At 46.0% G+C, this 22,277-nt stretch overlaps 1 pseudogene; it reads right to left on the reverse strand.

Annotated features, from left to right (window-relative positions):
* Positions 1-22,277, reverse strand: part of LOC139235483 (zinc finger protein 229-like) — a 60,109-nt pseudogene that overhangs the window by 4,797 nt on the left and 33,035 nt on the right.

Raw genomic sequence — 22,277 nt, forward strand, 5'->3', positions numbered from 1 at the left:
CTCTGCACGAACTGCCTCTTTTTAAACTGTATCTAGGTCAGATGACTCACTACTGGTCAGTCGTTTACAGAACTGATTTTAACTAGCTGCTACTTGCCTCCTACTGGAGAGTTACCTTGGTTTTCTCTGCCTAAACCTGAAAGATCTAACTTTTCACTTTTAAATTAAACTGCTACTTGCGAATAACAATTTATTCCAACGTTCAAATGGTTTCAAGAGTATAACCCTTAAATCTCACCCACTTACCAAACTCACAAATGCCGCTATATGCTGTTGCACTCCGTGCTCTGGTGACAAGTCGAATCCAAGTAACCGGCTGAGTTTAATCCTTCTGGGGCTGTGGGGTTGGTTTATGTGAGGAAGGAGGCGATTGGTGTCAGTGAGTGTGGGGCTGGTTCATTTCAGACAGGAGGGGATTCGTGTCATTGACCGTAGAGCTGGTTTATATCAGACAGGAGGGGATTGGTGTCAGTGACTGTGGGGTTGGTTTATATCAGACAGGAGGAGATTGGTGTCAGTGACTGTGGGGTTGGTTTATATCAGACAGGAGGGGATTGGTGTCAGTAACTGTGCGGTTGGTTGATATCAGACAGGAGGGTATTGGTGTCACTGACTGTGGGGTTGGTTTATATCAGACAGGAGGGGATTGGTGTCAGTGACTGTGGGGTGGGTTTATATCAGACAGGAGGGGATTGGTGTCAGTAAATGTGGGGTTGGTTTATATCAGACAGGAGGGGATTGGTGTCAGTGACTTTGGAGTTGGTTTATATCAGAAGGAAGGGGGTTGATGTCAGTGACTGTGAGGTTGGTTTATATCAGACAGGAGGAGATTGGTTTCAGTGACTGTGGGGTTGGTTGATATCAGACAGTAGGGGATTGGTGTCAGTATCTAACCCCGTGCTGTACCTGCCCGTGGACTGTTTGTTGGGGCAGTGTATATGGAGCTTTGCTTTGTATCTAACGCGTGCTGTACCTGCCCTGGTAGTGTTTGATGTGGCAGTGAAGATGGAGTTTTGCTCTGCATCTAACCCGTGCTGTACCTGCCATGGGATTGTTTGATGGGACAGTGTAGAGGGAGCTTTACTCTGTATCTAATCGGGTGCTGTCAGAGTCCTGGGAGTTTTGATGGTGCAGTGTAGTGGGAGATTATCTCTGTATCTAACGCCGTGCTGTACCAGCCCTGGGATGTCTGATGGGACAATGTAGATTGATTTTTACTCTGTCTCTAAGCCTATGCTGTACGTGCCCTGTGAGTCTTTGATGGGACAGCGTAGAGGGAGCTTTACTCCGTATCTAACACGTGCTGTACCGACCCTGGGAGTATTTGATGTGGTAATGTCGAGGGAGTTTTACTCTGTATCTAACCCCGTGCTGTACCTGCCCTGGGAGTGCTTGATGGGATAGTGTCGAGGGAGCTTTACTCTGTATCTAACCCTGTGTTGTACGTTACCTGGGTGTGTTTGCTGGGGCAGTGAAGATGGAGCTTTAGTCTGTATCTAACATTATCCACCCCTCAGCCGCCAGTTCCCGGTTCTCCTGCATCGTTCCAGCCCGAAGCTCAAAAAAGCGGCCCCATGGCAAACTCCAGGACAGGAAGTGAATCATGGAAATTCTGCAAATACACGCACATTGGTGATTAGTTGAGGAGAGTCGCTCACCAAAATTACAGAGCGAAAGCTTATAGTGAAGGACAGAGTATTGGGAAGAGGAATGGAGACATAGTCGGCACCTTCAGGGGCGGAGAGGGAGGGGAACCAGTGAGTGTTGAACTGAACCCAGTCAGAGTCAGTACCTTCAGAGGAGGGGAACCAGTGAGTGTCGAACTGAAGCCAGCCAGAGTCAGTACCTTCAGGGGAGGGGAACCAGTGAGTGTAGGACTCCCCGCTGCGAATGGTGGAATATTTTTCAGGCAGTATAAATGATTAAAGCTCTTTCCACAATCATTGCACGGGAACATTCTCACTCGGGTGTGTGTGCGTGTCTCGGTGATTTTCCAGTCACACTGATGTTGAAATATTTTCCCACGAACAGAACAGGCAAACATTTCTTCTTCCTCATTCAAAGGCTGATGATATTCAGGTCCTGATGAATCGAGTCACTGTCAGATCTTGATATGATGATTGATTTCAATGTCTCGTCTGTAAATCCTCCTCTTCTAACACCCTGTAAAAGGAGTTTACAAAATTCCAGGATAGAAAATCGAAACAGACAATTCTAGTTCCTATGGAATATTCTTTCCTCTCTCGTTCCCACAAACATGTGTTCCAATCAAACTAGAATAAGCCAAATAAGCAGCAAAAGCAAAGGGAACCTTCCCAACGAAACCTGAATGTAATTTCCAGTGTATATGAAATCGTCCATACCCTGAGGTACCACTGGTCGCAGAAGGCATTAAGGAACCAGTGCACAACGCATGCTCTCTCTCCAGGGCCATCCGGCACTGACAATACAAAAAACCACAAGAATTTGGCACAGCAATAGGCCATACGGCCCCTCGAGCCTGCTCCACCATTTAATAAGATCATGGCTGATCATTGACCATAACTCCACTTTCTTGCCCTCACTCTATATCTTTTGATTTCCCGACATTCCAAAATTCTACCTATTTCACTCTTGACTATATTCAACACATCAGCACCCACAGTCCTTTCGGGTAGAGAATTCCAAATATTTGCATTCCTCTGAGTGAGGGCATTCCTCCTCATCTCAGTCTTATATGGCCTACCCCTTATCCTGAGACTATGCCTCCTAGTTCTAGCCTTTCCAGCTGGAGGAAACAACCTCTCGGCATCAACCCTTTCAATCCCCCTCAAAATCGTATCTATTTCAATGAATCACCTCTCGTTCTTATAAACACCAGAGAGTGTCGGCCTATTCTGCTCAATCTCTCCTCATAGGAGAAACCCCCATCCCGTTAATCAATCTGACAAACCTTCGTTGCACTCCCTCAGATTAAGGAGACCAAAACTGTGCATAGTACTGCAGGTGTGGCCTCACCAGCGCCTTTTACAATTGTAGCAAGACTTTGTAATTCTTGTACTCCAACCACCTGGCAATAAAGGGCAACATGCCTTTCTAATTGCGTGCTGGAACTGCATGCCAGCTCTCTGAGTTTCCTATGCGAGGACACCTAAATCTCTCTGAACACTAACATTTATTAGTTTTTCACCATTAACAAAATATTCTGTTTTTCTATTATTGCTAACAAAGTGAATAAGCTCACATTTCCCTACATTATACTCCATCTGCCACCTTACTGCCCACTCACTTAACCTGTCCATATCCCTCTGCAGCGCTTTGTGTCCTCCTCACAACGTACTTTCCCATCTGGCTTTGAATCGTCAGCAATCCTGTATACAATGCACTTGGTCATTAATATAGACTGTAAATAGTTCAGGTAAAGTGCTGGCATCCCACTAGTCACCGCCTCCCAACTGGAAAATGACCCGTTTATCCCTACTCTCTGTTCTCCATCCGTTAACCAATCCTCTAACCATATTAATATATTACCCACAACTCCATGAGCTCTTAACTAGCATTTTATGTGGCACATCAAATGCTTTTTGGAAATTCTAAAACATTACATCCACTGGTTCCCCTTCATCCACCCTGCTAGTTACATCCTCAAAAAAATTAATAACTGTATTAAACACGATTACCTTTCATAAATTCATGGTGACTCTGCCTAATCATACCATGATTTTCTAAAAGCTCTGTTACCACTTCTGTAGTAATGGATTCCAGCATTTTCCCAAGGACTGATGTCAGGTTAACTGTTCTGTAGTACCCGTTTTCTCTCTCCCTCCTTTCTTGACCGTGGAAGAGAGGCAGGCAGCTAGAGTGACCCACCTCTGGGCCCCGCCCACCCCGGACCTACAAGTTGCTGTTTGAGCCAGGCCCAAGAGCAGGTCCAGGAGAAGATCCTCCGTCTTACCAACCCCCCTCAGCACCAGGCGGCCAAAGCTTAGGAGCACGGGGCTAAAGTATAACCAAGAGTTGAGGAGCAGCCCCTTCAGGTTACTATTCAGGGGCTGCAATCTCTCACACTGAATATATACATGGCCCATGGACTCCTCTAGTCCGCGAACATCACAAGCGGCCTGGCAATAAGGTGAAGCCGAAAAAGAGCGCATATGACAGATGTCAGGTCGAGAATACATCTGAGAGATCTAACGGTTTATGTGCACAGATCGTTGAAGGTGGCAGGACAGGTTATGAAAGCAGTTAAAAAAACTTACGGCAGCTTAGGCTTCATGAATAGAGGTATAGAGTACAAAAGTGTGGAAATTAAGATGAACATGTATAAAACATTGATTCGGCCTCAACTAGAGTAGTGTGTCCAATTCTGGGCACCGCACTTTAGGAAGGATGTGAAGGGCTAGAGAGGGTGCAGAAAACATGTACGATCATGATTCCAGGGATGAGGGCCTTCAGTAACGTGGATAAACTGGAGAAGCTGGGGCTTTCTCCTTAAAGTAAAGAAGATTTGATAGAGGTGTTGAAAATCATGAGGGGTCTGGACAGAGTAGTTAGAGGAAAACTGTTCCCATTGGTGGAATGTTAGAGAACCAGAGGACACAGATTTAAGGTGATTGGCAAAACAACCACAGGCAACATGAGAAAAACATTTTTACACAGCGAGTGGTTAGGATCTGGAATGCACTGCCTGAAGGGATGGTGGACGTTGACTCAGTCACTGGTTTCAAAAGGGAGTTAGATATGTATCTGAAGGAGATAAATTTTTCGGGCTATAGGGAAAAGGCAGGTGAGTGGCACTAGCTGAAGTCCTCTTGAAGAGAGCAGGCATGGGTTCGACAGGCCGAATGGCCTCCTTCTGTGCTGTAACCATTCTATGATTCTAACGAGGCCCAGCTGTATCTCACCACCACTTCTCTCGACCCCTCCACAGTCTCTAAATTGTCAGACTGCTTGTACAACATCCAGTAACAGGTGAGCAGAAATTTCTCCAATTAAATATTGGGATGACTGAAGCCATTGTCTTTTGTCCCCATGACAAACTCCATTCACTCGTCGCTGACTACATCCCTCTCTCTAGCATCTGGCCGAGGCTGAACGAGACTGTTCGCAAACTTTCACCCTGAAATGAGCTTCCGAGCACATATCCGCACCTTAACCAAAACCGCCTATTTCCACCCCCGTAAAATTGCCCGTCTCCGCCCCTGCCACAGCTCATCTGCTGCAGAAGCTCTCAACCATGCCTTTGTTACCTCTCGACTTGACTATTCCAACACACTCCTGGCTGGCCTCCCATGTTCGACACTAAGTAAACCCGAGCTCATCCAAAACTCTGCAGCTCGTGTCCTAACTCGCACCAAGTCCTGTTCTCCCATCATCCATGTGACCGACATTGGCTCCCTGGTATGCAACTTATCAATTTCAAAATTCTCAGCTTATTTACAAATCCCCCCGTGGCCTCGTCCCTCCCTATCTCAGTAATATCCTTCAGCCTCAAAAGCCCACCCCCCTCCCCATATATCTGTGCTTCTCAAATTCTGCCCTCTTGAGGATCCGTAATTATAATCACGAAACCATCGGTGGTCCTGCCTTCTGCTGTCTAGGCCCAAAGCTCTAGAACTCCTTCCCTCTGCAGGTAGGAGGTTTAGAGGGGATTTGAGGGGAAATGTCTTCACCCAGAGACTGGTGGGGGTCTGGAACTCACTGCCTGAAAGGATGGTAGAAGCAGAAATATTCAGCACATTTAAAAAGCACTTTGATTTGCACTTGAAGTGCCGTAAGCAACAGGGCAACGGACCAAGAGCTGGAGAGTGGAATTAGGCTGCATAGCTCTGTGTCGGCCGGCACGGACACGGTGGGCTGAAATGGCCTCCTTCCGTGCTGTAAATTTCTATGATTCTATGATTCTAAATCTATGATTCTAAATGGGCAGGGTTTAAACTAAAATGGCAGGGGAATGGGAATCTGTGCAGGGAGGCAGAGAGAAATAAAAAGGCGGCAGAAACAAAAGGTAGGAAGGAGAAAAGCAAGAGTGGAGGGCAGAGAAATCAAGGGCAAAAATCAAAACGGGTCTACAAAAGGGCACACTACAACATAATTCTAAAAGGACAAAGACTGTTAAAAAACAAACCTGAATGTTCGGATTCTCAGTGCGAGAAGCATTCGTAATAAGTTGGATGAATTGACTGCGCAGATAGCTGTTAACAGATATGATGTAATTGGGATTATGGAGACATGGCTCTAGGGTAACCAAGGCTGGGAATTCAACATCCAGGGATAATCAATATTTTGGAAGGACAGACAGGAAGGAAAAGGAGGTGGGGTAGCGTTACTGGTTAAAGAGGAGATTACCGCAATAGTAAGGAAGGACATTAGCGTGGATGATGTTTTATCTATATGGATACAGCTGCGAAACACCAAAGGGCAGAAGACATTAGTGGGAGTTGTGTGCAGACGATCAAAAGGTCGTAGGGAGTTTGGGGATGGCACCAAACAGGAAATTAGGGACACGTGCAATAAGGGTACAGAAGTTATCATGGGTGACATTAAGCCATAATTTGATTGGGCTATCCAAACTGGTAGCAATACTGTGGAGGAGGATTTCCTGGAGTGTATCATCACCATAGGCAGTCCCTCGAAGCGAAGATGACTTGCTTCTGCGCCAAAAAGGTTTGAGTTCACAGGTGTTTCAATGAAGGACCTAATATTCCAGATCCCGATCTACACTTTGGAAGGTGTACGATGCCTGTGGTTGGATGTTTTTAACGTGTGATGGCCGTTGCACACCAGCCACCACACAGGCTTGAGAGAGCTAGGTCTTGGTCCAGTGGCAATGATTACCTCAGACGACTGGAGACCAGCTCTGCTGCACGGACCTAGCGTGCACGCATATAGCAGTGTGGGCAGGTCCATGCTGCCTCTGGGCACTCGCCTCTTCTAGGCCCCAGACTCACGCCTCTCCTGGGCCCGGGTCACTTCCCTCTACAATCTCTTGCAGCTCCTTGGCCCCTCATCCTGTGCCTGCTCGCATTGTAATGAGCGACCTGGCTTCACAACCGTCGACCTCCTGCAGTGGTATGCCACCGCCGCTCGCAGTTACCTCTGATGGCCCCGGCCTGCTGATGGTCTTGCAGGCCGGGACCGCGCTGCCGCACCCTGCTCCCTTTAATGCAGCCTTTCAATCACAGTAAATCCTCTCGAGTGTATAAGGGATGGTTTTCTAGACCAACATGTCGAGGAACCAACTGGAGAGCAGGCCATCCTTGACTGGGTGATGTGTAGTGAGAGAGGATTAATTAGCAATCTGGTCGTGACGGGCCCCTTGGAGAAGAGTAACCATAATATGGTAGAATTCTTTATTAAGATGGAGAATGACACAGTTAATTCAGAGACTAGGGTCCTGAAATTAATGAAAGGAAACTTCGACGGTATGAGACGTGAACTTGCTGGGATAGACTGGAAAATGATACTTAAAGGGTTGACGGTGGATAGGCAATGGCAGACATTTAACTATCACATAGATTAACTTCAACAATTGTACATCCCTGTCTGGAGTAAAAATAAAACAGGGAAGGTGGCTCTACCGTGGCTAGCAAGGGAAATTAAGGATAGGGTTAAATCCAAGGAAGATGCATCTAAATTGGCCAGAAAAAACAGCAAACCTGATGACTGGGAGAAATTTAGAATTCAGCAGAGGAGGACCAAGGGTTTAATTAGGAGGGGTGAAATAGAGGATGAGAGAACGCTTGCAGAGAACATAAAAACTGACTGAAAAAGCTTCTGTAGATTAGTGAAGAGAAAAAGATTAGTGAAGACTAATGCAGGTCCCTTGCAGTCAGAATCAGGTGACATCATAATGTGGAACAAGGAAATGGCAGACGAACTGAACACATACTTTGGTTCTGTCTGTACTAAGGAAGACACGAAAAAACTCACGTAAATACTAGGGAACCGAGGGTTGAGCAAGAAGGGGGATCTGAGGGAAATCCTTAATATTCAGGAAATGGTGTTAGGGAAATTGAAGGGACTAAAGGCCGATAAATCCCCACGGCCTGATAGTCTGCATCCCAGAGTATTTAAGGAAGTTGCCCTCGAAAATGTTGATGCCTTGGTGGTCATATTCCAAGATTCCATTGACTCTGGTTCAGTTCCTAATGATTGGAGGGTAGCTAATGTAACCTCACTTTTTAAAAAAGGAAGGAGCGAGAAAACAGATAATTATAGATCGGTTAGCCTGAAATCGTTTGTGGGGACAATGCTGGAATCAATTATTAAAGATGTAATAGCAGCGCATTTGGAAAGCAGTGACAGGATGAATCCAAGTCAGCATGGATTTATGAAATGGAAATCATGCTTGACAAATCTTCTCGAGTTTTTTGAAGATGTAACTCGTAGGGTGGACAAGGGAGAACTAGTGGATGTGATGTATTTGGACTTTCAAGAGGGTTTTGACCGTCCAACACAAGAGATTAGTGTCCAAAATTAAGGCACATGGTATTGGGGTAATGCATTGACGTGGATAGAGAACTGGTTGGCAGATAGGAAGCAAAGAGTGGGAATAAACGAGTCCTTTTCAAAATGGCAAGCAGTGACTAGTGGGGTGTCACATGGTTCAGTGCTGGTACCCCAGCTATTTACAATATACTTTAATGATTTAGACGAAGGAATTGAATGTAATATCTCCAAGTTTGCAGATGACACCAAGCTGGGTGGCAATGCGAGCTGCGAGGAGGAACCTAAGAGGCTGCAGGGGGACAGGGACACGTTCGGTGAATGGGCAAATGCATGTCAGATGAAGTATTATGGGGATACATTTAAGGCTATCCACTTTGGTAACAAAAACAGGAAGGCAGATTATTATCTGAATGTTGACAGATCAGTAAAAGGGGAGGTTTAAAAAGACCTGGGTGTCATGGTTCATCAGTCATTGAAGGTATGCATGCAGGTACAGCAGGCAGTAAAGAAAGCAAATGGTATGCTGTCCTTTTCTCGCGAGGGGATTTGAGTATAGGAGCAGTGAGGTCTTACTGCAGTTGTACAGGGACTTGGTGAGACCATATCTTGACTATTGTGTGCAGTGTTGGTCTCCTAATCGGAGAAACAACGTTTTTGCTATTGACGGAGTGCAGCGAAGGTTCACCAGACTGATTCCCGGGATGGCAGGACTAACATAATAGGAAAGACTGGATCGGCTCGGCTGATAATCACTGGAATTTAGAAGAATGAGAGGGGATCTCATAGAAACCTATAAAAATCTGACCGGACTGGACAGGTTAGATGCAGGACGAATGTTCCCAATGTTGGGGAAGTCGAGAAGCAGGGTGCACAGTCTAAAGATAAGGGGTGAGCCGGAAAGTGTGAGGTCATCCACCTTGGAAAAAAAAACTGTTAAAGGGAATATTATTTGAATGGGGAGAAATTAGAACATGCTGCGCTGCAGAGAGACCTGGGGTCCTTGTGCATGAATACCAAAAAGTTAGTTTGCAGGTGCTGCAGGTAATCAGGAAGGCGAATGTAATGTTGGCCTTCATTGCGAGAGGGATGGAGTACAAACGCAGAGAGGTCCTGCTCACACTGTATAGGATATTGGTGAGGCCGCACCTGGAGTACTGCGAGCAGTTTTGGTCACCTCACTTAAGGAAGGATCTACTAGCTTTGAAGGGGGTACAGAGACGATTCACTAGGCTGATTCCGGAGATGAGGAGGTAACCCTATGATGATAGATTGAGTAGACTGGGTCTTTACTCGTTGGAGTTCAGAAGGATGAGGTTTGATCTTATAGAAACATTTAAGACAATGAAAGGGATAGACAAGATAGAGGCAGAGAGGTTGTTTCCATTGGACGGGGAACACTAGAACTAGGGGGCACAGTCTCAAAATAAGGGGGAGACAATTTAAAACCGAGTTGAGAGGGAATTTCTTCTACCAGAGGATTGTGAATCTGTGGAATTCTCTGCCAAGGAAGCAGTTGAGGGTAGCTCATTGAATGTATTCAAATCACAGATAGATAGATTTTTAACCATTAAGGGAATTAAGGGTTACTGGGAGCGGGCGGGTAAGTGGAGCTGAGTCCACGGCCAGATCAGCCATGTTCTTGTTGAATGGCGGAGCAGGCTCGAGGGGCTAGATGTCCTAGTCCTATTCCTAATTCTTATGTTCTTATGTGCTTCTGTGATGAGGAGAACCTTTTTCACCCAGAGAGTTGTGAACCTGTGCAATTATCTACCATAGAAAGTTTTGAATCCGATTCGTTGGACATATTAAAAATGGAGTTAGATGTGACCCTTATGGCTAAAGGGATCAAGAGATATGGAGAGAATGCAGGAATGGGGTACTGAAGTTGCATGATCAGCCATGATCATATTGAATGGAGCTGCAGCATCGAAGAGGCAAATGGCCTACTCCTGCACGTACTTTCTATGTTTCTACGCTTCGGTGTTAAATTATTCTCCAATAACGTTCCCATGAAGTGCCCTTGGACGATTTACTACGTTGAAGGCACTATATAAATAGAGGCTAATGTTGTAACTGTTGCCCAGGATGTTGTTGTGAGGTGATGAAGAGCTTGTTGCCCAGGTTACTGTTGTGAGGGGATGAAGAGCTTGTTGCCCAGGTTACTGTTGTGAGGGGATGAAGAGCCTGTTGACAAGGTTACTGTTGTGAGGGGATGAAGAGCCTGTTGCCTAGGTCATTGTTGTGAGGGGATGAAGAGCCTGTTGCCTCTGTCATTGTTGTAAGGGGATGAAGAGCCTGTTGCCTAGGTTATTGTTGTGAGGTGATGAAGAGCCTGATGCCCAGGTTATTGTTGTGTGGGGATGAAGAGCCTGTTGCCTCTGTCATTGTTGTAAGGGGATGAAGAGCCTGTTGCCTAGGTTATTGTTGTGAGGTGATGAAGAGCCTGATGCCCAGGTTATTGTTGTGTGGGGATGAAGAGCCTGTTGACAAGGTTACTGTTGTGAGGGGATGAAGAGCCTGTTGCCTAGGTCATTGTTGTGAGGGGATGAAGAGCCTGTTGCCTCTGTCATTGTTGTAAGGGGATGAAGAGCCTGTTGCCTAGGTTATTTTTGTGAGGTGATGAAGAGCCTGATGCCCAGGTTACTGTTGTGAGGGGATGAAGAGCCTGTTGACCAGGTTACTGTTGTGAGGGGATGAAGAGCCTGTTGACCAGGTTACTGTTGTGAGGGGATGAAGAGCCTGTTGCCTAGGTTATTGTTCTGAGGGGATGAAGAGCCTGTTGCCTCTGTCATTGTTGTAAGGGGATGAAGAGCCTGTTGCCTAGGTTATTTTTGTGAGGTGATGAAAAGCCTGATGCCAAGGTTACTGTTGTGAGGGGATGAAGAGCCTGTTGACCAGGTTACTGTTGTGAGGGGATGAAGAGCCTGTTGACCAGGTTACTGTTGTGAGGGGATGAAGAGCCTGTTGCCGAGGTTATTGTTCTGAGGGGATGAAGAGCCTGTTGCCTAGGTTATTGTTGTGAGGTGATGAAGAGCCTGATGCCCAGGTTACTCCATCTCGCGGGCACTGGGACCTTGAAGCCCCGCCAACTTATTGTTCCTGGGCAAGGTGGTCGCGCATGCGCTGTGACCCTGCCCTGTGCAAGACGGTGGCCAGTGTCCCCGCTGAGCCGGGCTTGCCACCACCGGGCATACCCGGGGGCCTGTGGGCCGGGATTGGGGCCTGAGGCCTACACCGGATGTGTGTGAGGCTCCCCGGCCCACACGCGGGTCCACATCCTTCCCCGCCCCTACAATCTCTGACCGCTTCCGTGAAGCATCTGACACACTCGAGCTCGGGGCAAACGCCGGAGCCGCAGGTTCTTGCTTGGGCCTGAGGCCTAACCCGGGTGTTTAGAAAGCCCCCCACCGCTGGGTCCAGGGCTCCCCTGAGCTGCGCGCCGCCTCGCCGTTCCGGAATCTTCTCTCCGCCTCCAGCCGTTGGGCAGCCCACGGTCCAGGGGCATGTGACCAGAGCCCACGGCCTGATTGACAGGAGCTTTCACCCACTGGGGACTGAGATCGCCAGAACAGTGGGGGCCGGGTGTGATACGCACTGGAACGTGCTGACATCATGACGTCAATGCAACTTGATTCTCCTGAAGGAGAGAGGCTGGAGGTCAAGGTTGATGACATTCTGTGCTGATCCTTGACCTCCCTTGCTCCCCGGTGCAGACCAGGAGAGGTTGCACATTCCAGCTGCTCACTGTGGGGGTTGTCAGCTGACGCAGGCTGGGCTGCTGGTGGGCAGACTGCAGTTAAACTCACCGCCCTGGGCTCCTTCCACTGGTCATTGTCCACTCACCACAGCAGCAAAGGCCAAGTCTGCAAAGGGACTATGATGCCCCCAACGTTGAATAGGCTGCCAACAATCACTGCATACCCTCACACATTGGTCCTTTGGATGGGCACTGGAAGGCAACCAGTGACTGTTGAACTGCTCACTGTGGAGGAATAGGAGGGTATGTTGATAGGGTGAAGGAGGGTCGTGTGGCATTTAAACCCCGACGTGAACCAGTTCGGCCAAATGGCTTGTTCCTGAGCTGCACGTTCTAAAAATACCGTGAAAGGTCAAATCAAGGGTATCAGCAACAACAAAAACAAAACTTGTATTTATATAACGCCTTTAATGTGTGAAACGTCACAAGGAATTTCACAGAATAATATAAGACAAAAAACTTGACACCAAGCCACATAAACAGATATTAGGACAGGTGACCAAAAGCTTGGTCAAAGACATGGGTTTTAAGGAGCATCTTAAAGGAGGAATGAGTGGCGGAGAGGTTTAAGGAACGAGTTTTAGAGCTTGGGGCCAAGGCAACAGAAGGTTGTGCGATGATCATCAGGGATGCTCAAGAAGGCAGAATTAGAGGAGCGCAGATATCTCAGGGATTGTGGGGCTCTGGAGGAGATTACAGAGATAGGGAGGAGCGAGGCCATGCAGGGATATGATAACAAACATGAACATTTTGAAATCGAGGCATTACTTAACCGGGAAGTATGTAGGTCAGCGATGCTCCCCCAGCATTCTAGACACACACACCTTCCCTCGTTCACCTGGCCCTTGCTGGTTGCGATATTTCATCCTGTGTCCTCGCTTCCAATTGCTTCTGCAAGAAAAAAAACAAAAGGAAAAACATCACCGCTCTGTGAGAGGTCTTCCCTCCACAGGTCAAACTTAGGTTATCTGAATTAGATTTCCCGTCCCGAATGCTTGAGCAGGAACTCCTATCTATTTAGCTCGTCAATTTTATTTTCACAAAAACCTGTGTCCTGCCTTTGTGATTTAACAATACAAAAGGTATCTGCAATGCGTTTACAGCAAGTCCGTTATCTTCCCCCTCGAGCAGTCTGTCGTGGAAGATAACACATGGCTCCAAATCATTCATTCCAAGCATTTGTTTTTCAAGTCTTAAGTTCAATTTTGTTACCATGCTGTGGCATTCAAGATTCATTACTGCATATATAAGAAGTTGAACATTACTGGGGTTCTTCTCTTTTTTTCCAGCAAAGTTCAAGGTCGGTAACACCTTGAAGTTATTTCCATTTTAAACAACCCTCTTGTTAATCTTGCACCATCATCATCATCTTCATAGACAGTCCCTCGAAACGAGGATGACTTGCTTCCATGCCGAAAAGGGTTGAGTTCACAGGTGTTTCAATGAAGGACCTAATATTCCAGATCCTTAACTACATGTTGAAGGGTGGAAGATGCCTGTGCGCGTAATAATTTATCTCTGTGCAATTGATTAGCAAATATTAAGAATGATGTGCTTTATATACACACACACACACATATATACATACACGCATATATACATAGACACACATATACATATATATATACATAAAGGGACAGGGACTCCACTTTCTCTGCCTCTTTATAATAAAAGGGACAGTCCAATTTATCTTGTATCGGAGGACTTTACGAACTGAGCTACCATTACCAGTCGCTCCCTTTTGTACTGTGCAATGATTGTAAAGCTATTTCAGTGACTTGAGCCATTCTAAAATGTCTCACTGTTTTTGATGATCTATTTCACTTGCTTGTCTAATTTGGAAAGATTTCAGAATTGTGCATTGTGACGAAGGTTTCCTTTACAGGTGGAGTCAAATTTGTTTCAAAATATTCTGTTCCCACCCTTCCCCAACACCCCCCCCCCCCAAATTTTAGAACACTGCAGTACTGACTGGGACGGTCCCAAGTTCGATCCTTGATCTGGGCTGTTAGTTGAGCTCAGCCAAGGCAGCAGTTCACAGGTTATAATTGGCCTCATCACAACTGGGAAGTGTGTGGATGTCATTTGAGGACAGGAGTTGAGGCTGTGATGCCTACCACAGTGGAAATCCTGCTGGTACTCACAGAATCGACTGACCGTGTGGCACTAGAGGTTATCTATTGTTTGTGGAATTTCACCGAGCCAGATTCAGCACTTTCTGGAGATAATAAAGCTCAGGCGATTAAATGAATGTTGATTTTAGACAGTAAATGTCTAGAATAAGGAACTTAGGAGGGACAGGAGGGGACAGAATGTTCCATAGAATCTAGAATTGTCTATTCTGAATTTATATCCTGTACTTAACGTAACAACGTTTGTAACCACCATTTATTTTCAGGGTATTAGAAGGGGAGGATCTGCAACTGTGAAACGCAATCCAGACATCGCGTCAAGATTTGACAGATTCCCCGGATTGATCAGGATCATCTTATCATCAGCCTTTTTAAAAACACCAATCACAGCGTGGAGAAGCAGGACACATGTTCTGTGTGTGGATGCTCCTCCAACCAATCGTTCAGCCTGTGAGACTCGTGCGCCCACCTGACTCAACACTAAATGTGGAGACAGTGGGAATGGATGCTGTTGTGCATGGAAAGAGATTCAGTCGCTCATCTCACCAACTGCCATTCGAGGAGATAGATAACAGACTTTCTCCTGTGAATATAGAGCTGGGTTATTGGGCCGTGATGTGTTCACTTATTCATCTTGGTGAATCTAAACCTTTGCCAATTACTTCATGTGATCAGTTTACATGTACATATTTTTTTTAAATGCATTTGCTGAGTGGATTCAAATTTAAATTGAAACCAGGTTTTCAGGCGGAGTGCTCCATTCACACATCGAAGGTTAGAGAGATGCTGCGGGGCACACGCTAAGTCCAGTTTTTGAAAGTGATTAATAGACTGGGAACTTGTCCCGGAGAGTAACTGATGGTATGAGAACTGTAATAATCCAGAATTAGAAAGGAGAAAAGGCCCAAAATGGTGCAGTCAGTAACAAGACATCAATTAGTCCGCTCTTATCTTGGAGATATCAAATATCGACACACTGTGTTATTTGAAACATGAAAATATTAAACTCTAGCCCAGTTATAGGTTATTCACATCAACAGAAACAAACCCCAACTGATACAACAAACATGATTCAATCAGGATGCGATTACCAGCAGCAGAAACAATAGAATCCAACCGCTGCAGTCATTTGTGAACTAGCTGGTATCTCAGCAGGTTGGATGACTGAATGAATCCCTTCCCACAGTCAGAACAGGAGAACGGCCTTTCCCCGGTGTGATTTTGCTGGTGTGTCAGCAGGTGGGATGACTGAGTGAATTATTCCCACACTCAGAGCAGCTGAACGGCCTCTCCCCAGTGTGACTGTGACGATGCATTTCCAGCTTACAATGTTGGGTTCAGTTCTGCATCCGCTGTGCGCAGAGTGAGAATAAAATCAATGAGCTGCTGATTCTCTCCGCTGGACAATGGGTCTTTTGTGCTGGCCCAATAGGGTGAGACGGGCTGGCCCAATAGGGTGAGCCCAGGCTGGCCCAATAGATGAGTCCGGGCTGGCCCAATAGTGTGAGCCGGGCTGGCCTAGTAGGTCGTGCCCAGGCTGGCCCAATAGGTGAGCCCGGGCTGATCCAATGAGGTGAGCCTGGGATGGCCTGGGCCAGGTGGGCGTGGGCTAGCCCAATAGGGTGATCACGGGCTGGCCCAATAGGGTGAGCCAGTTTGGCCCAGAGTCACCAGACAACAAACACCAGAACAACAAGGTTCCCTTTCAGGGGCCACTGACCTGGGCACAAACATGTGGTCCAATAAAACTGACAGACACCCTGAAGCCCCGCCCACCCATTTTCCCTGCCGTGTCGAAACTCCGAATAGAGCACTTGCTGCAGGAGGCTTGTATTGGGAATATGGATAGCTGAAATTGTAGAGTACACTCCATAACGCCTCATGGTTGACCTTGTCAAAAGCCTTAGTCATGTCAAAGAATGTTGAACCAAACCCTCAGTCACTGACACCAAGTTCCTCCCATGTGATATAAAGCAACCCATGTCACTGACAACAAGTGAACTGGGAAAATATATTAGAGGGTAAGACTGTAGAAATGCAATGGCAAACATTTAAGGAGATATTTCATAACTCTCAGCAAAGATTTATTCAAGTGAGAAATAAAGATGCTAAGAGAAGGATGAACCATCCCTGCCTAACTCAGGAAGTAAAGGATGGTATCAAATTGAAAAAAGGCATAAAATGTTGCGAATGACAGTGGAAGGCCTGAGGATTGGGAAATTTTTAGAAACCAGCAAAGGACGACGAAAAAAATGATAGAGACAGTGAAGATAGCAGATGAGAGAAAATTAGCAAGGAATATGGAAACAGAAAATAAGAGCTCCTACAGGGATATAAAACGGAAACGAGCAGCTGAAGTAAACGTTGGTCCCTTAGAAGATGAAACTGGAGAATTAATAATGGGAAACACGGAAATGGCAGACAATTTTTAAAATAATTTTGAATCGGTCTTCATGGTAGAGGGCACCTAAAAACTTCCCAATAGTTGCTAACAAAGGAGCTATTGCGGGGGGCGGGGTAGCGGGGGAGCAATCACTATCACTAGAGATCAAGTACTAATCAAACGAATGGGACTAAAGACGGACAAGTCCCCTGGACTTGATTACATGCATTCTAGGGTCTGAAAAAAGTGGCTGCAGAGATAGAGGGTGCATCGGTTGTAATCTAACAAAATTCCCTAAATTCTGGCGAGGTCCCAGTGGACAAGAATACCGCAAGTGTAACAACCCTAATTAAGAAAGGAGTGAGACAGAGAGCAGGAACCTATAGACCAGTTAGCCTACCATCTGTCAGTGGGAAAATACTGGAGTCCATCATTAAGGAAAAGTAGCAGGACATTTAGAGAATCATATTGCCATCAAGCAGAGTCAGCTTGGTTTAATGAAAGAGAAATCATGTTGTCAAATTTCCTGGAGTTGTTTGAGGATGTAACGAGCGGAGTGAATAAAGGAGACCAGTTGATGTTGTATATTTGGATTTCCAGAAAGCATTCCATATGGTGCTACACAAAAGGCTATTGCACAAGCTAAGAGCTCATAGGATTGGGGGTAATGTATCACCGTGGATGGAGGATTGGCAAACTAACAGAAAACAGAGAGTCGGGATAAATGGATATTTTCAGGTTGGCAAACTGTAACTAGTGGAATGCCACAGGGATCAGTGCTGGGGCCTCAACTATTTACAATTTATATTAATGACTTGGATGGAGGGACCGAGTGTAACATAATCAAATTTGCTGATGATACAAAGATAGTTGGGAAAGCAAGCTGTGAGGAGGACGCAGATAATCTACGAAAGGATATAGCAAGGCTCAGTGAGTGGGCAAAATCTGGCAGATGGATTGTAATGTGTTAAAATGTCAGCTTATCCCCTTTGGTAGTACAAATTAAAAAGCAAATGATTCTTTAAATGGGGACGATTACCAAATGCTGTAATACGGAGGGATCTGGGGGTTCTTGTACATGAAATGCAAAAATTTAGCATGCAGATAGAGCAATAATCAGGAAAGCAAATGGTATGCTGGCCTTTATTGCAAGGGGGATGGAGTACAAAAGTAGGGAAGTCCTGCTACAAATGTACAGGGCGTTGGTAAGACCACACCTGGAGTACTGCACACAGTTTTGGTTTGGACTTGACTCCATTCCCGTGCCAGGGGTTTTGCTACACCAGATGGGGGACACCATTTGTGGACACTGATTCCCCACCAATTTCCATTCCCCTTCTTTCTGGTGGATAATGGAGCGGCCGCTGTGTGTAATGTGCAAGTCAGTAATATTTGTCAGCAAGCTCTTTCTAATTGGAGATTATATTCAGTACAAACGTTTACATTATTGTAGATTGTGTACCAAAGATCAAGATAGGATTAAAGTAAAAGTTCATAATTTTATTGTTGAGAGTTGCTGAGTTAAGGGGAAAGATAACACACACAGTTTTTAAATGGACACTGCAGCTCCGAGAACACAATCAGCAATATATCCAGAATATTAAGGTCCAGCCCAGTTTCAGGGTTATTATTAGCAGAAACAAACCCCAACTGTTAGATTGAACATGGTTCAGTCGGGATGTGATTAACAGTAGCAATAACAGCAGATTCTAACCCCTTGAGTCACTTGTGAACTCGCTGGTATGTCAGCAAGTTGGATGACTGAGTGAATCCCTTCCCACACTCTGAGCAGGTGAACAGCCTCTCCCCAGTGTGACCTCGCTGGTATGTCAGCAGGGTGGATGACTGAGTGAATCCCTTCCCACACTCTGAGCAGGTGAACAGCCTCTCCCCAGTGTGACCTCGCTGGTGTGTCAGCAAATCGGATGACTGAGTGAATCCCTTCCCACACTCATAGCAGGTGAACGGCCTCTCCCCAGTGTGAACTCACTGGTGTGTCAGCAGGTGGGATGACCGAGTGAATCGCTTCCCACACTCAGAGCAGGTGAACGTGTTCTCCCATGTGTGAACTCGTTGGTATTTCAGCTGGTGGGATGATGCAGTGAATCCCTTTCCACACAGAGAGCAAATGAATGGCCTCTCCCCAATGTGACGACGTCGATGAATTTCCAGTTCTGACGGCGATCTGAGTGCCTTCCCACAGTCACCACATTTCCAGGGTTTCTCCGTGGTGCGGGTGTCCTTGTGAATCTCCATGGTTGGTCGATCAGTTGGCCCTAACCCATATGCACAAAACGTTTACAGTTTCTCGGTGCTTTATATGCTGCGATGTTTTCTTCAGGCTGTGTAACTGGTTAAAGCTCTTTCCACAGTCCGTGCACTGGAACACTCACTCGGGAGTGTGTGTCTCGGTGCTTTTCCAGTCACACTGATGTTTGAAATCTTTTCCCACAGGCAAGACAGACAAACATTTCTCCTTCCACTTTGAAAGGCCGATGATATTCAGGTCCTGATGCATCGAGTGACTCTGTCAGCTCTTGACATGATGTTTGGTTTGTGTTTCCTGTCTGAAAATTTCCCCTTCTAATACGATGTAAAAGGGGATAACAAAACTCATCGCTGTCAGTACAGGACAGAAATTCAGGAGAGACTCATCCAGTTTCCATGAAACAAGCTTATCTCCCTTGTCCTTCCAAAGCTATAAATCCCTGTCCCACACGTTGTCCCACCTGCTGTGCTGAAATCCAAATCAACACAAATTTCCAGACAGTTTCTCCTCTACTCCCAGTTTTCACTACCAATTTTGGTTGGGTTCAGGTTTACACTCACTGGTTCCCCTCCTTCTCCTTCCCAGAATGTGCTGACACTGGCTGGGTTCAGTTCTACACAAACAGGTACACTTCCTTCTCCTAAAGATGCTGACTCTGGCTGGGTTCAGTTCTACACTCAATGTTTCCCCTCCCCTGAAGGTGCTGACTCTGGCTGGGTTCAGTTCTACACTCACTGATTCCCCTCCCCTGAATGAGTTGGCTGTGGCTGGGTTCAGTTCTACACTCACTGGTTCCCCTCCCCTGAATGTGTTGACTGTGGCTGGGTTCAGTTCTACAATCATTGGTTCCCCACCCCTGAAGTTGCTTAATCTGGCTGCGTTCAGTTCCAGACACTGATATCATTCACTTTGTACCTGCACCAAGATGGCCGCAAATGGCACTGTGCTACTAACTGAATCAAGATGGCGGAGCGCTGAACCTGACTTCCTGCACCGCCGTTAGCCTGGACCTGTGAATGGAAAAAAGCCCCGAAACTGCAATCGCCGATATTCTGGTTACTATTCCGGGCTTGCGGCGGGTACCGGTTGTTAATGAAGCCTCCCTTACTCACCAGTGGTCCATTATTACCCTTCGTCCCAATGAAAAGGACGCTTCTGTGGAGCCTGCCCGAAATGTGTCTCCTCCACTATTACACACACCGCGCATACTCCAAACACAGCCAGGACCAGCACGGGCGCACTGAGCTCCTGTCGTCTGAGTGCGGCACATTCTCCCCTGCGGGGCATGCTGGATACATAAGACCATGAGAAATAAGAGCAGGAGGGGGCCACCCGGCCCCCGGAGCCTGCTCCCCATTCAATAACATTGGACGGGACAGTCTAGGGGGGGCTTTACTCCATATCTACCCGTGCTCTACTTGCTGTGGGTGTACTTGATGCGACAGTATAGAGGGAGCTTTACTCTGTATCTAACCCATGCTGTACCTGCCTTGGGAGTGTTTGATGGGACAGTGTAGAAGGAGCTTTAATCTGAATCTAACCAATGCAGTACCTGGTCAGGAATGCTTGGGGCAGGATTGAGGAAGATATACTCTGTATCTAACCTGCTTTGTACCTGCACTTGCAATGTCTGGTGGGAGAGTATTGAGGGAGTTTTACTCTGTTTCTAAGCAAGGCAAATATATCCTTCCTTAAATAAGGCGACCAAAACTGTGCAAGATTCTAGAGAGATTAGAGAGAGAATTACACTGTATCTACACTGTGCTGTAGCTGTCCTCGGAATGTTTATTTCGACAGTGTAGAGGGAGCTTTACTTAGTGAATAACCAATGCAGTACCTGCTCTGGGAGTGTTTGATCGAACAGTGTAAAGGGAGATTTATTTTACATGTAACAAATGCTGTATTTGCAAAGGAATTGCTGGGTCAGGGTAGAAGGAGAATGTACTCCATGTAACCTGTGCTGTACCTGTCCTGGGAGTGTTTGATGGGGCAGTGTAGAGGGAGCTTTACTCTGTATCTAACCACGTGCTGTACTTGCACTGGGAGTGTTTGATGGGACAGTGTCGAGGGAGCTTTACTCTCCATCTAACCCGTGCTGTACCTGCCCTGAGAATGTCTTGTGGCAGGGTTGAGGAAAATATACTCCATGTCTAACCTGTACTGCACCTGCCCTGGGACTGGTTAATGGCAAAGTGTAGATGGAGCTTTACTCTGTATCTAAACCAAGTTGTACCTGCCCTGGGAGTATTTGGGATATTGTAGTCTGAGATTTACTCTGTATCAACCCTGATAGTGTTTGGGACAGGATGAAGTGAGATTTACTCTGTATCTAACCCGTGCAATACTGGTAATTCTGATATCAGTAGTCGTGAAAATGATAAAATCTATTATTAAGCACGTTGTAAGTAATAACACGATTGCGCAGAATGAACACGGATTTATGAGAGGGAAATTGTACTTGACAAATCTGTTAGTATTTCTTGAGGTTGTCACTCGCAGGATAGAAAAGGGCGAACCACTTGATGTGGTTTATTTAGATTTACAAAAGGCATTCAATGAGGTGCCACACAAGGGATTATTAAACAAAATTATCGCTCGTGAGATTAGGGGTAATATATTAACAAGGATTGGTTAACGTTCAGAAAACAGAGTAGGAATAAACGGGTGATTTCTGGGTTGGCAGGCTGTAACTGGTGGGGTGCTGCAAGGATCGGTGCTTGGGCCCCAGCTATTCACAATCTATATCAATAATTTGGATGAGGGAACCAAATGTAATATATGGAAGTTTGCTGAGGCTACAAAGCTAGTTGGGAATGTAAGTTGTGAGGAGGATGAAAAGAGGTTTCAACGGGATATACACAGATTCAGTGAGTGGGCAAGAACATGGCAAATGGAATATAATGTGAAGAAATGTTAAGTTATAAACTGAGAGTAAAAATAGAAAGGCAAAGGATTTTTTTAAATGGTGAGTGATTGGGAAATGTTGGTGTTCAGAGGGACCTGGGTGTTCTTGTCCACAAATCGTTAAAAGTTTATACGCAAGCAATTAAGAAAGCAAATGGTATATTGGCCTTTATTACAAAAAGATTTGAGTATAAGAGTAAATACATCTTACTGCAATTATAAAGGGCTCTGGTGAGACCACACCTGGAGTATTGTGTACAGTTTTGGTCTCCTTACGTAAGGAATGATAAACTTGCTATAGAGGGAGTGCAATGAAAGTTTGCCAGACTGATTTCTGGGATGGGAGGATTGTCCTTTGAGAGATTGAGTAGACTAGGCCTATATTCGCGCTCGTACAGAAGA

Source organism: Pristiophorus japonicus, chromosome 23 (assembly GCF_044704955.1).
Source record: "Pristiophorus japonicus isolate sPriJap1 chromosome 23, sPriJap1.hap1, whole genome shotgun sequence".
In the NCBI taxonomy this organism is placed as follows: domain Eukaryota; kingdom Metazoa; phylum Chordata; class Chondrichthyes; family Pristiophoridae; genus Pristiophorus; species Pristiophorus japonicus.